General features: G+C 37.5%; 1 pseudogene; it reads left to right on the forward strand.

Moving 5' to 3' along the window:
- The first annotated feature begins 4,858 nt into the window (after nt 1-4,858).
- LOC127835823 (uncharacterized) lies at nt 4,859-6,511 on the forward strand (annotated as a pseudogene).
- The last annotated feature ends 5,988 nt before the right edge of the window (nt 6,512-12,499 follow it).

Genomic DNA, 12,499 nt, shown 5'->3' on the forward strand with positions numbered 1-12,499 from the left:
CGAAAAATAAAATGGGATCCACGGACGATTTGCGTAAAATTGGACATTGCGATGTTGCGGGTCTGCAGAAGACTATGTCATACGATGTTGTGAGCGGCAGGTAATAAAAATGTTACACTGTTCAAATAAGAGGAATAGGTGGTCGAATTTAACGCGCAGGGGTCTTGAAAAAACATGCACAGTGCGCAGCAATAAGGACATTTACGGTGTTCTTGAGAGAATAATCTTAAAAATTGTTGAAAATATAGTGCCCTGCAACCCATGCTCCTGATCGTATAAACGCTCCCTACTTTAAAACAAAATATTAAGCGCCCGAAAAACTTAGATTAAATGATTGCGCAATATAAGAATGGCGGCCATTTTCGGCCCAATTTTCAGGTTTTTGGTCTTGAATTCTTTTTTTTTTCTCCATTTTGGCTTTAAAAAATAGCATGCGCGTTATACATGGGAGCGCGCTATACATGATAAAATACGGTATTAAATATTTTTACATCTTCATGAATTAAATGTATGATGTGACTTTAAAATGGAAAATATGCTTACAAAATGCGTAGTGCATATGGAAACCGGGTCTTAACGCAATTCGTAAAACTGTTATTACAATGATATATACTACATACTTTTCTTTTAATATTTATTTCAATATTTACACACATTAACAAAGCTTAATAATATGTACACAATGAGACATACATCTATTTTTTTTTTTAAAGATAGAAGTTTACGCACTTGAGTTAAGACCCGGTTTCTCAAAGCAATACTCATTTTGAAAACACATTTTCCATTTAGAAGTTAAAATCATGCTTGTAATTGAAGTTGTAGAAATATTAAATACATGAACAAATAGTAAATAGAAAATATAATCAATAAACAAATAAATAATGCATGCACATATTTATTAATAACTATTAATGATTAAGAAGTTAATAATTTGTCATAAAACAATTAACGAAGATCCCGTTACGGGTGGCAAACTTATTGCGCACACAATTATAGGAAAAAAACGTAAACCGCGCATATATGTTTATTATACCAGGGTTTTTTTTTATTAAGAAAGTGACGCCGATATTCGGCGTCTTCCCCTACCAGAATTTTTCCCCTAAAAATACCATTTCCCCTCCAAAAATATAACTCTTCACCAAAATATAATATTTTACCCTAATGGTTTTTTTCTTTTGGGATGTCGACACTTATCCAATTTGTACCATGTACAACAATCTCGCTCTCTCTCTCTCTCTCTCTCTCTCTCTCTCTCTCTCTCTCTCTCTCTCTCCAGACGAACACTCAAATCTGGGAATCCCAGTGATTCTATATATAGCTCTTAAATTACGTCATGGAAACCAGGCAACTAATCGTATTAATCATGTGACTATTTTACTGGATTCTGGTCTTGCGCGAGAAGGGTGTTTCGTCAATTAATTACCGGAAACCAGTCGAATTTTCATCCGGGTTATGTGAAAGCCAAAATATAAACGTTAAAACGGAAAAAAAGTCTCACAATTGGCGTTCATACACGAACAAAATAAAACGTTCGGACTCATAAAATATTAATTGCGTTGATGCATTTTTAAAGAACGAATCATCAAAAACCGTTGAAACCCAGCAGGATTCGGAGGTACATGTAATCAACATCGATTAATACTGTCGGATTATTGTGAAAGTGAAAGTAGACAATCGGCAGCTGCCGCACCTTTCCCTTCCAATACTGTAGCAGATCTAGATCGTCAACCCATTCATAATGGAATTGTAATCACAATATTGACATCGTTCCCCGGCCCCAGTTGTAAACATTTCCCATTATAAGATCTACATGTACCCCTGCAACTTTATTTAGGACTTTGACTTTAATATCATACTTGTTCATGTGTTTAAGAACAAAAAGGTCAGAGACATGCCTCTTTTTAAAAAAAAACACCTGAAGTCTGTAGGTGAGTTATAGACATTGAAATGAACAGTTTTTATTTTTTCCCAAAATATGTACCAACATTTTTATGCTCCCCTTCGAAGAAGAGAGGGTATATTGCTGTGCTCATGTCGTTCGGTCTGTCGGTCGGTCTGTCGGTCCGTCCACCAGGTGGTTGTCAGACGATAACTCAAGAACGCTTGGGCCTAGGATCATGAAACTTCATAGGTACATTGATCGTGACTCGCAGATGACCCCTATTGATTTTGAGGTCACTAGGTCAAAGGTCAAGGTCACGGTGACCCGAAATAGTAAAATGGTTTTTGAAGAAAACTCAAGAACGCATACGCCTAGGATAATGAAACTTCATGGGTAGATTGATTATGACTCGCAGATGACCCCTATTGATTTTGAGGTCACTAGGTCAAAGGTCAAGGTCACGGTGACCCGAAATAGTAAAATGGTTTTCGAATGATAACTCAAGAACGCATATGCCTAGGATCATGAAACTTCACAGGTAGATTGATTATGACTCGCAGATGACCCCGATTGATTTTGAGGTCACAAGGTCAAAGGTCAAGGTCACGGTGAACTGAAATAGTAAAATGATTTTCGGATGAAAACTCAAGAACGCTTTTGCCTAGGATCATGACACTTCATAGGTACATTGATCGTGACTCGCAGATGACCCCTATTGATTTTCAGGTCACTAGGTCAAAGGTCAAGGTCACAGTGACAAAAAACGTATTCACACAATGGCTGCCACTACAACGGACATCCCATATGGGGGGCATGCATGTTTTACCCTCGTTAAAATTTGTACATGAGTTACGGTTCTACATTAATTAGTTAAATATTAAATTGTAAAGCAGTAACAAATTAAAAAAATGATTATTTAAGTATTCCATACTACAGCCTTATCTCTATACAACCCCTATCAGTAATAGCCTTATATCTACTCCTCGATAATCAGTACCCTCATCAGCTCTGAATGACTGACAGATTATCTGTTTATTGTAATTTTAGTGGTGAGAAATACGGTATTGTTACTGATTAGGAGACAGCTGTTTTCAATATCTTTCATAGCTAATTTAAAGTAAAAAATATAAGAACCCGTCCAGGAAGAGCCGATGCAGGTCGACGCTCACTTCGACATAAGTTTTGACGTTAATCACAGAGTGGCGGATGACCAGGAAGAACCACAAGACACGTGAGTTGCAACAATTAAGTTTATTTAATATGATTACCGGTAAATGAATGATCGCCTCGTCCTCGCTTTTTAACAATTAATTTCCTTTCTTCTAAAAAAAATTAAGAACGCACGTTCAGTTTGCAAATTGTCATACTTTGTTTTCATATAATTTAAGTCCGATAGAGAAATATTTGTTTGCTGTTATATTTCTTTTATTCTTCACTGTGCATTTGTTTATTGATTATTTTTTAAATTTACTAGTTGTTTATGTATTAAATATTTCTACAACTTCATAAATTAAATGCAAACTGGAAAATGTGCTTACAAAGTGAGTAGTGCTTTGGTAAACGGGGTCTTAACGCAGTGCGTAAAGCATTTGTCAATTTGCTATATTGTGATCAGAACATAAACTGCACAATTCCTTACATAAAATTTAGCATTTCTAATATTATACAATAACTAAATAAAATTCACGAAATATTTCACGAAATTTGTATTTTGATTGGATTTTTAGGTCCCTCAATGCAGAACCAGATCTTCCAAACCATATTATGGAAGAAGAGGCATTGACGTACAAAGTGCTGGAAAAGGGCAGTAAACGAGGCGGTAAACTACTGGTGACCAGCAATGGCTATTCTTATGGAGTAAAGGTAACTTACCCTTGATCGGCTGATATTCATTGTGTTAATTTCATGCAGACATCATTATACCTTTAAAACATGAAAAGCTTATATATACCAAGTTAATATTAAAAGACTTTCAGTTCTTATGAAAAAAAAAATGTGCGAAATAAATGTACTTTAGTTTTTTCGTCTTTTGCAGAAAGCCAACAAGAAGTCTACATTGTGGACGCGTAGTGTACGGTCAACAAAGATGCGATGCCATGCAACTGTCAGTCAATACGGTGACCATTTCAAACCAGGTCTACAAGATCACGCGCACCCCGCTGACTTAAGACTGGCTGTCAAAGCAGAGTTATCGGCAGTGGTAGGCCTTTCATTTATTTATTTAAAAAATATGTCGGCACTGGTAGGCCTATTATTTATTTATTTAAAAAATATTTGGTATGCAAACAGAAACAAGGTGCAATTTCTCATTTTGTCACAATGTCCGAATGGTTTTATACCCTGTTTTATTTCAGCTTCGTTACAATTTTTTTATTTCAGAGCAAGCATCTGATGGAGCTTGATCCTCACCGGCGAGCCATGGAAGTAGTGACTCATGTGATGACCAATCATATCCCGGAAGAACAGTGGTTCCTGGCTCCAAAACAGAAACTGTTAAAGCGGGCTCTGAACCGTCACCAAGCCAAGAATAGGCCAGAGGAACCAACCAATTTAGACTTTGAGGTTTGTATTACAATAAAAGCTGATTTATTAACACACCAATTAACTGTAATAAAATACTTTATTAAAGTACGTTGTATATAACACCTTTAACGCCCGATATATTGCCCATGAAATATACCCACCGAAGGTGTGAAAACGCTGTTAATTGTGACAACCGAATATTCAGAGAATTAAAAAAAGATATCATCTCAATGATTTATAAAAAAAAAACTAATGATCATTTTATATCAAATGTATTGCCTTTAATTTCATGATTATTTATTAAGATTTCGCTGTTAATTCTTTCAGCTTGACACAGAATACCTGAAGTGTGCTGACTTTTTGCTGGCCGACATCCGAGTGGGCGACCAAAGACACATAATCTTCGCCACGGAATACCAGCGTAACCTACTTTGCCATGCAAGGCGCTGGTTCATGGACGGTACCTTCATGGCGAGTGTACACTGAATAATGCATCTAAAATTATCTTCTCAAATTCAACACTTTCTTTTATATAGGTATACTAAGTTGTATTATTCGCTCAAGGGGACATATTAAGTTACGTAGCGTGTGTCTGTCTGTGTTAGTTAGGCTATAACAATATTCTTTTGATTTTCAGGTTGTTAAAGACCCCTTCAAGAAAAGCGGCCAATTGTTGAGTCTTCACGCCTTCATCCAGAAGGATGGAATGAAGAAACAGCTCCCGCTGGTCTTCGCTTTGATGTCCAGGAAGACGGAGGCTGACTACGTTGCCGTTCTTACAGTTATCAAAGAAAAACTTAACAATCCTGTCGTTGACAACTTTGTGCTCGACTTTGAGCAAGGTAAGTAACAATATTACATTATTTAGTACATATTTTATAATTTATAAGTACTGTTTTCATTGCATTGACATATATCGGTTATCTACTACATATTAATATCGCAATTAAGTGTTTTAAAAGCTTTATTAATTAACAATACATTATAATTACAGCTGCTTGGTTGACTGTACGACGCGTTTTTCCTGGCGTTACTATCAAGGGTTGTGTGTTTCACTGGACAAAGGCTGTTTGGCGAAAAGTCCAGGACCTTGGGTTAGTAACCACGTACAGACGTCGACAGGCACTGTACAACTACATGAGGCAGCTGATGGCGTTGCCCTTCCTACCAGCTGCACACGTAAGGGAGACGTTTGCAGCTTTGAGAGACCGCGCGAACACTCCGCAGCTCGATGCCCTCGTGACATACATGGATCGTCAGTGGTTCTAGCACGTGCTGTTCAATCCTGAACACTGGTCCATATTTAGGCGTTCAGTACGGACAAACAATGATGTCGAAGGTAAATAATAGTATTAAAATGTGTGTAGCTCACTCAGTGAAATTGACTTATCATAAAAACGGAAATGCGATGTTCTTACTTGTACACCATATTGCTTATGAATATAATTAAATATAATTGATGCTAATGTGCATGTATAAAAATATCAAATCATATATTGTTGTATGTTGTAAAATACAAAGTTTATATCAACTGATTGTGTGTGTATAGGCGGACGGATAATGTTTTGGCGTTGTCCGTCTTTCTGTCTGTTCTTCCGTCCGTCCAGCACTTTTGTGTCCAGAGCCATATCTTGGAAGTGCTATGGCCGATTTCATTGAAACTTGGTAGGAGTATATATATATATGGATAAGAGGATGATGCATGCCAAATGGCATTGTACACTGTTTGTTAATAACGGAGTTTTGGCCCTTTGTATCTTGAAAAAATGCTTTTTTGAGTGTCAAATATAACACTTATGTGTCCAGAAGCATATTGGCGGCGGATATCAATTCAACAAATTTGCTTGTTTAGCTTTATTTTTTCAGGCCGATCTCCTTCTCACAGGCTGCCTGACCTCAACCCGCCTGGATATGAGCCGTCGCGAGGTTGTTCGGAGGGTAGATGAGAGTGCGGCCATCCTGACGGACGCAAACCTGGAGCGCCACTTCACTGAGAGTGAGCATGTAGTGACAACGATCAAGGTGTTCCAGGAGACCCCGCTGGCACACCTGAAAGATATTCGGGGAATAATCATTAAACTGATAGCGCTCTATAACGCCTCCTGAACCGGCAAGTATACAAACCTGTGGGTATGTAATATAAATAAGCCTAGTATTGATTCGAAAAGATAACCCTAAATTACTTTTCAGACAAGAGTTTTTTTTCAGTAGCAATTGCATAGAATTGCATGAAACTTGAAGTTAATAGGCGTTAAAATTGGGTTTATTTAAGTATACAACAAAGCTGTTCGCCTGGTAATTGACCGACTTGTCTTCTGTATAATATTTTTACCAGATTGTTGCCTTGAAGACAGATAAACTATAATGCAAAAGTTCATTTTGACATTCCAAATTGGGGAAAGGCCTTGAAACCATTGTAAAATTAAACTGTTATGGCCCCTTAATTGATTGAAAATGTCAAATTTCTGTCTGCATATGTTGGTGTATGAATTTAGTGAAATTCAAATTAAATCAAATTTGTTATCATTTTTCAGTGGTTCTTGCATAAGTGTCATCAGGATGATTTGGTCATTTGATGTACCCTTTATAGCTCAACTTGAGTTATTGTTGCTGGTCTTTGTCTGTTTTTGCGATGTGTGTCTATATGTCAACATTTTTACTTAAACAATATCTCCTACTAAACCCTTGGGCAAAGCTTGATGAAACTGGCAGGAATATTCCTGGCATGAAGCTCCTTCAATGTTGCTCCAAGAATTGTATTCCATGAAATCCTTGTTGCCGTGGCAACCAAAAGGAAAAACTTAAAAAATCTACTCTGAAACTGCAAGGCCTTGGGCTGAGATATTTAGCATGAAACATTGTGTGGTGGACCTTTACCCGTGGGCAAGTGGATTTTTTGTCGAGCCCACTTATGGACAGCTCGACATATTTGTCACAATTGGCGATTTGGTGTATGTGGGTCAGTCCGTCAGTATGAAAGTCCGGGTTAGGCTTGTCTGGAGCGTAAGTCTGTTATTGATTGGTGGAATATCAATATCTCAAAGGTCAAGGTCACACTTTGAGTTCAAATGTCAAAAATGGCCATAAATGACATTGTCTGGGCCATTATTATGTCATTCATTGTCAGAATTAAATTCAATTTAAAATCATGTGTTCAACATAATTTGACGGTGTTGCATGGGAAGGAATAATGTCGAAATCTCAAAGGTCAAGGTCACACTTTTAGGTCAAAGGTAAAAAATGGCCATAAATGAGCTTGTCCGGGCCATAACTGTGTCATTCATTGTAAGATTTTAAAATAATTAGGCACATTTGTTCACCATCACTCGACAGTGTGTCATAAGAAAGAAATACGTCAAAATCTCCAAACTCAAGATTACACTTAGAGTTCAAAGGTTAATTGGTGACTTGTACCATGATTGTTCAAACTATGTTCCTGGGGTCAAAATTTGCCCCACTGGGAAGGGAAATGTAATTTCCTTATTAGTATATTTTAAAAACTTCAATAACAAAAATCTTCTCATAAACCACAAGGCCTAGAGCAAAGATATTTGGCATGAAACTTCATCTTGTGGACCTTCACCAAGATTGTTCAAGTATCATTGGATCATATATACCCTACCCTCGGATCAAATTTGTTTTCCTTATATAATATATATAATGAACACTTAAAAATATTCTTCTCAAAAACTGCAGTGCGAACATACATATTTTGCATAAAACATCATCTGGTGAACTTCTATACAGATTTTTATAATTATCGGCTGGGGGTACCAATTATAAATTCATTGAATTTACCTGCTAAGATTCATTTGCTTTGTGGAAATGCAATAACTTGCAATGTTTTTAAAGTGATTGAATGGTTCAACATTAACATAAAATTAAAAAGAAAAAAACTATTTCATACATCATATTATACTTATAAAAAGCCATAGTTGTAATGCTTTCATGGACAAAAATGAATGTTTGCTTAATTTTCAAAAATATTAATAAATCTTTAATGTTAAGGATTCCTTATAAAGGTTTTACATGTGCACAGAATGTTATGGTAATCTCCAAAGTATTCCCATTACAAAATACATCCGATGTCTGTGGATAAGTTATATGCCCCCTTTCGAAGAAAAGGGGGTATATAGTTTTCGCACTGTCCGTCTGTCTGTCAGTCTTTCACACTTTTCGTGTCCGCTTTCTAATTCAAATAATTTTAATTTGATCTTTACCAAACTTGGTAAAAAGTTGTATCTAGACAATATCTAGGTCAAGTTCGAATATGTCTCATGCCGGGTCAAAAACTAGGTCACGGGGTCACTTAGTGCATTTCAAGGATTTAGCAAGGTGTCTGCTCTCTAATTGAAGTAGTTTGCATCAACATTCATGCGCCTGTCAAGTATCAGGCATTCAGCGTGAGAGTCGCGCATTTACGCAGCAAAACACCCTCTCACACATCCAAATCTCATGCTCTCCTTTTTTTATACGCCCGTTTTTAAAAATGGGACGTATTATAGTTTCACCCTTGGCGGGCGAGCGGCGTCCACAGCAGTGTCCGCTCTCTAATTCAAATAGTTTTCATCCAATCTTCACCAAACTTGGTCAGAAGTTGTGTCTAGACAATATCTAGGTCATGTTCGAATATGGGTCATGCCGGGTCAAAAACTAGGTCACGAGGTTACTTAGTGCATTTCAAGGATTTAGCATGGTGACTGCTTTCTAATTGAAGTATATTTCACCCGATCTTCACCAAATTTGGTCAGAAGTTGTGTCTAGATGATATGTAGGTCAAGTTCAAATATGGGTCATGCCGGATCAAAAGCTAGGTCATGTGATAACTTAGTGCATTTCAAGCATTGAGCATGGTGTCCGCTCTCTAATTATGCCCCCCTTCGAAGAAGAGGGGGTATATTACTTTGCACATGTCGGTCGGTCGGTCGTCTGTCGGTCGGTCCGTCCACCAGGTGGTTTCCGGATGATAACTCAAGAACGCTTGGGGCTAGGATCATGAAACTTCATAGGTACATTGATCATGACTTGCAGATGACCCCTATTGATTTTGAGGTCACTAGGTCCAAGGTCACGGTGACCCGAAATAGTAAAATGGTTTCCGGATGATAACTCAAGAATGCATATGCCTAGGATCATGAAACTTCATGGGTAGATTGATCATGACTCGCAGATGACCCCTAATGATTTTGAGGTCACTAGGTCAAAGTCACGGTGATCCGAAATAGTAAAATGATTTTCGGATGATAACTCAAGAACGCATATGCCTAGGATCATGAAACTTCATAGGTAGATTGATCATGACTCGCAGATGACCCCTATTGATTTTGAGGTCACAAGGTCAAAGGTCAAGGTCACGGTGACCCGAAATAGTAAAATGATTTTCGGATGATAACTCAAGAACGCTTTTGCCTAGGATCATGACACTTCATAGGTACATTGATCGTGACTCGCAGATGACCCCTATTGATTTTCAGGTCACTATGTCAAAGGTCAAGGTCACAGTGACAAAAAACGTATTCACACAATGGCTGCCACTACAACGGACAACCCATATGGGGGGCATGCATGTTTTACAAACAGCCCTTGTTGAAGTAGTTTTCATCTGATCTTCACCTAATTTGGTCAGAAGTTGTGTCTAGATGATATGTAGGTCAAGTTGGAATATGGGTAATGCAGGGTCAAAAACGAGGTCACGAGGTCACATAGTGCATTTCAAGTATTTAGCATGTTGTCCGCTTTCTAATTTAAGTATTTTTTATATGATCTTCACCAAATTTAGTCAGATGTTACATCTAAATGATGTCTAGGTCAAGTTCAAATATCGGTCATGCCGGGTCAATTACTTGGTCTCGAGGTCACTTAGTGCATTTCACGCATTGAGCATGGTGTCCAAAACCTTCGAACGGGCGTATCTTGTGACAGTTTAGCACTCTTGTTTAAAACTGACGATGCATGAAACTATTTTCAGTCATATTTTTTATGTAATTTAAATGCCAAAATTTATAAAATGCATATGAATGGGAAAGGAAACTGTAACAAGTAAATAGTGTTACAGTTACTGTACAAACAACCTATTTTTCAAAAGAAGCGTTTTTTTTTTTGTAAACTGTACTGATGGTTTTGCTTGTTATGCCATAGGTTGTTGATAACTGGCGTTTGTTCAGCTAATTGTATTATTTCTTTTATAGCCATTATTGTGTTATCATGGTCATTGATGTGAACAAAAGCAAACTGTTATTTTTACAGCATCTAGTTAAAATACCCATATTGTAAATCTCACGGGTACTACTGCTCTAATGTTTGGTCAAGAATGCATCTAATGGATAATCAAACTAGTGGTTTCACTCAATTGATTTTTGAATATATAGGTAGGAGTACCTAGAGATTGAGCTGGAGACAGTGGTGGTGCTGACCTCTGTGTGGACACTTAGAAGCTGGCAAGTTTTCATATTGAAGGGCATGGTTCCCAACCGCCCATCACACACAGAATGTAGCTTGTCGTCTTCGGCAGTAAAAACTGGTTAGTGCTCCACAATGCGAGACCTGGTTCATATGTATGTTGCTGGAGTATTAATTATTATTATCAAGATTATCTTGTTATATATTTCTTGATTATTTGCTATTATATCCCCACAAACGAAGTATAGGGGGGTATATAGGAGTGACCTTGTCTGTCCGTAGATGGCTCCGTATTAAGTGTCCCCTATCTAATTCAAGGTGTTTATCGGATCTTCACAAAACTTGGTCAGAAGTTGTATGTAGATGATGTCTAGGTCAAGTTTGAATATGGGTCTTGCAGGGTCAAAAACTAGGTCTCGGGGTCACTTAGTGCGTTTCAAACATTCATCATGCTGTCCGCTCTCTAATTTAAGTAGTTTTCATCCAATCTTCACCAAACTTGGTCAGAATTTTATCTAGATGATCTCTAGGCCAAGTTTTAACATGGGCAATGCCGGGCCAAAAGCTAGGTCACGGGGTCTCTTCGTGCGTTTTTTAGCATTCAGTATGATATCTGCTTTCTAATTCAAGTAGTTTTCATCCGATCTTCTCCAAATTTGGTCAGAAGTTTAATCTAGATGATCTCTAGGCCAACTTCAAACGTGGGCCATGCCGGGCAGAAAACTAGGTCACATGGATTTTGACTTTAGGCCCTATAACACTGGCTTGCGACACCTGTCGACAGGCTTTCAACACAAATTTTTGGACTGAATATCTATCTAAGTTTGGTTGTGAGCTTATCTGGGCCATAACTATGTCATTCATTGTGAGATTAAGCAAAAAAAATGCACATTTTTGTTCACCATCATTGGACGGTGTGTCATGCCAAAGAATTGTCGATATCTCTGAGGTCAAGGTCACAATTGCATAATAACTCTTAAAATCGCCAAACATGTAAATATGTTTTTCTTATTTTGTGAAGACAGCATGCAAAATATTCTGTGTCAATGCGGTATGTGGGGGTATTCCTGGTATATTGGAGTCTGTATGTTGGTTGGTCTGTTTTGGATTTGTCTATCCATTCAAACTTGTAAATATGTGATCAGCATGAAAAGAAGATTTTCAAAACACAATTTTTATTTGCATTGATTTCACATCCAAGAGTAATGGTCTTGATTCCTTGATCCTCGCTCATAAACATTCAAAGGGACAGCAGGGGTATTTTATTATTGTTTATGACCAAGTTTGTATTATATTTGTTTTGAAAGTGTGAACTTTTTAATGGATAATTAGATAGATTGAACAAAATTAATTTATTATGCCCTCCTTCGAAGAAGAGGGGGTTTATTGTTTTGCACATGTCGGTCAGACCGTCCATCAAATGGTTTCCGGATGATAACTCAAGAACGCATAGGTACATTAATCATGACTGGCAAATGACCCCTTCCATTTTCAGTTCACTAGGTCAAAGGTCAAGGTCACAGTGACTCGAAACAGTAAAATGGTTTGCGGATGATAACTCAAGAAAGTTTAAGCCTAGGATCATGAAACTTCATATTATATTTATTATATATTGATCATGACCGGTAGAAGACCCCTTTTGATTTCCAGGTCTCTAGGTCAAAGGTCAAGGTCACAGTGACCTGAAGCAATAAA

This window comes from Dreissena polymorpha, chromosome 6, assembly GCF_020536995.1.
Source record: "Dreissena polymorpha isolate Duluth1 chromosome 6, UMN_Dpol_1.0, whole genome shotgun sequence".
NCBI classification, from domain to species: Eukaryota; Metazoa; Mollusca; class Bivalvia; order Myida; family Dreissenidae; genus Dreissena; species Dreissena polymorpha.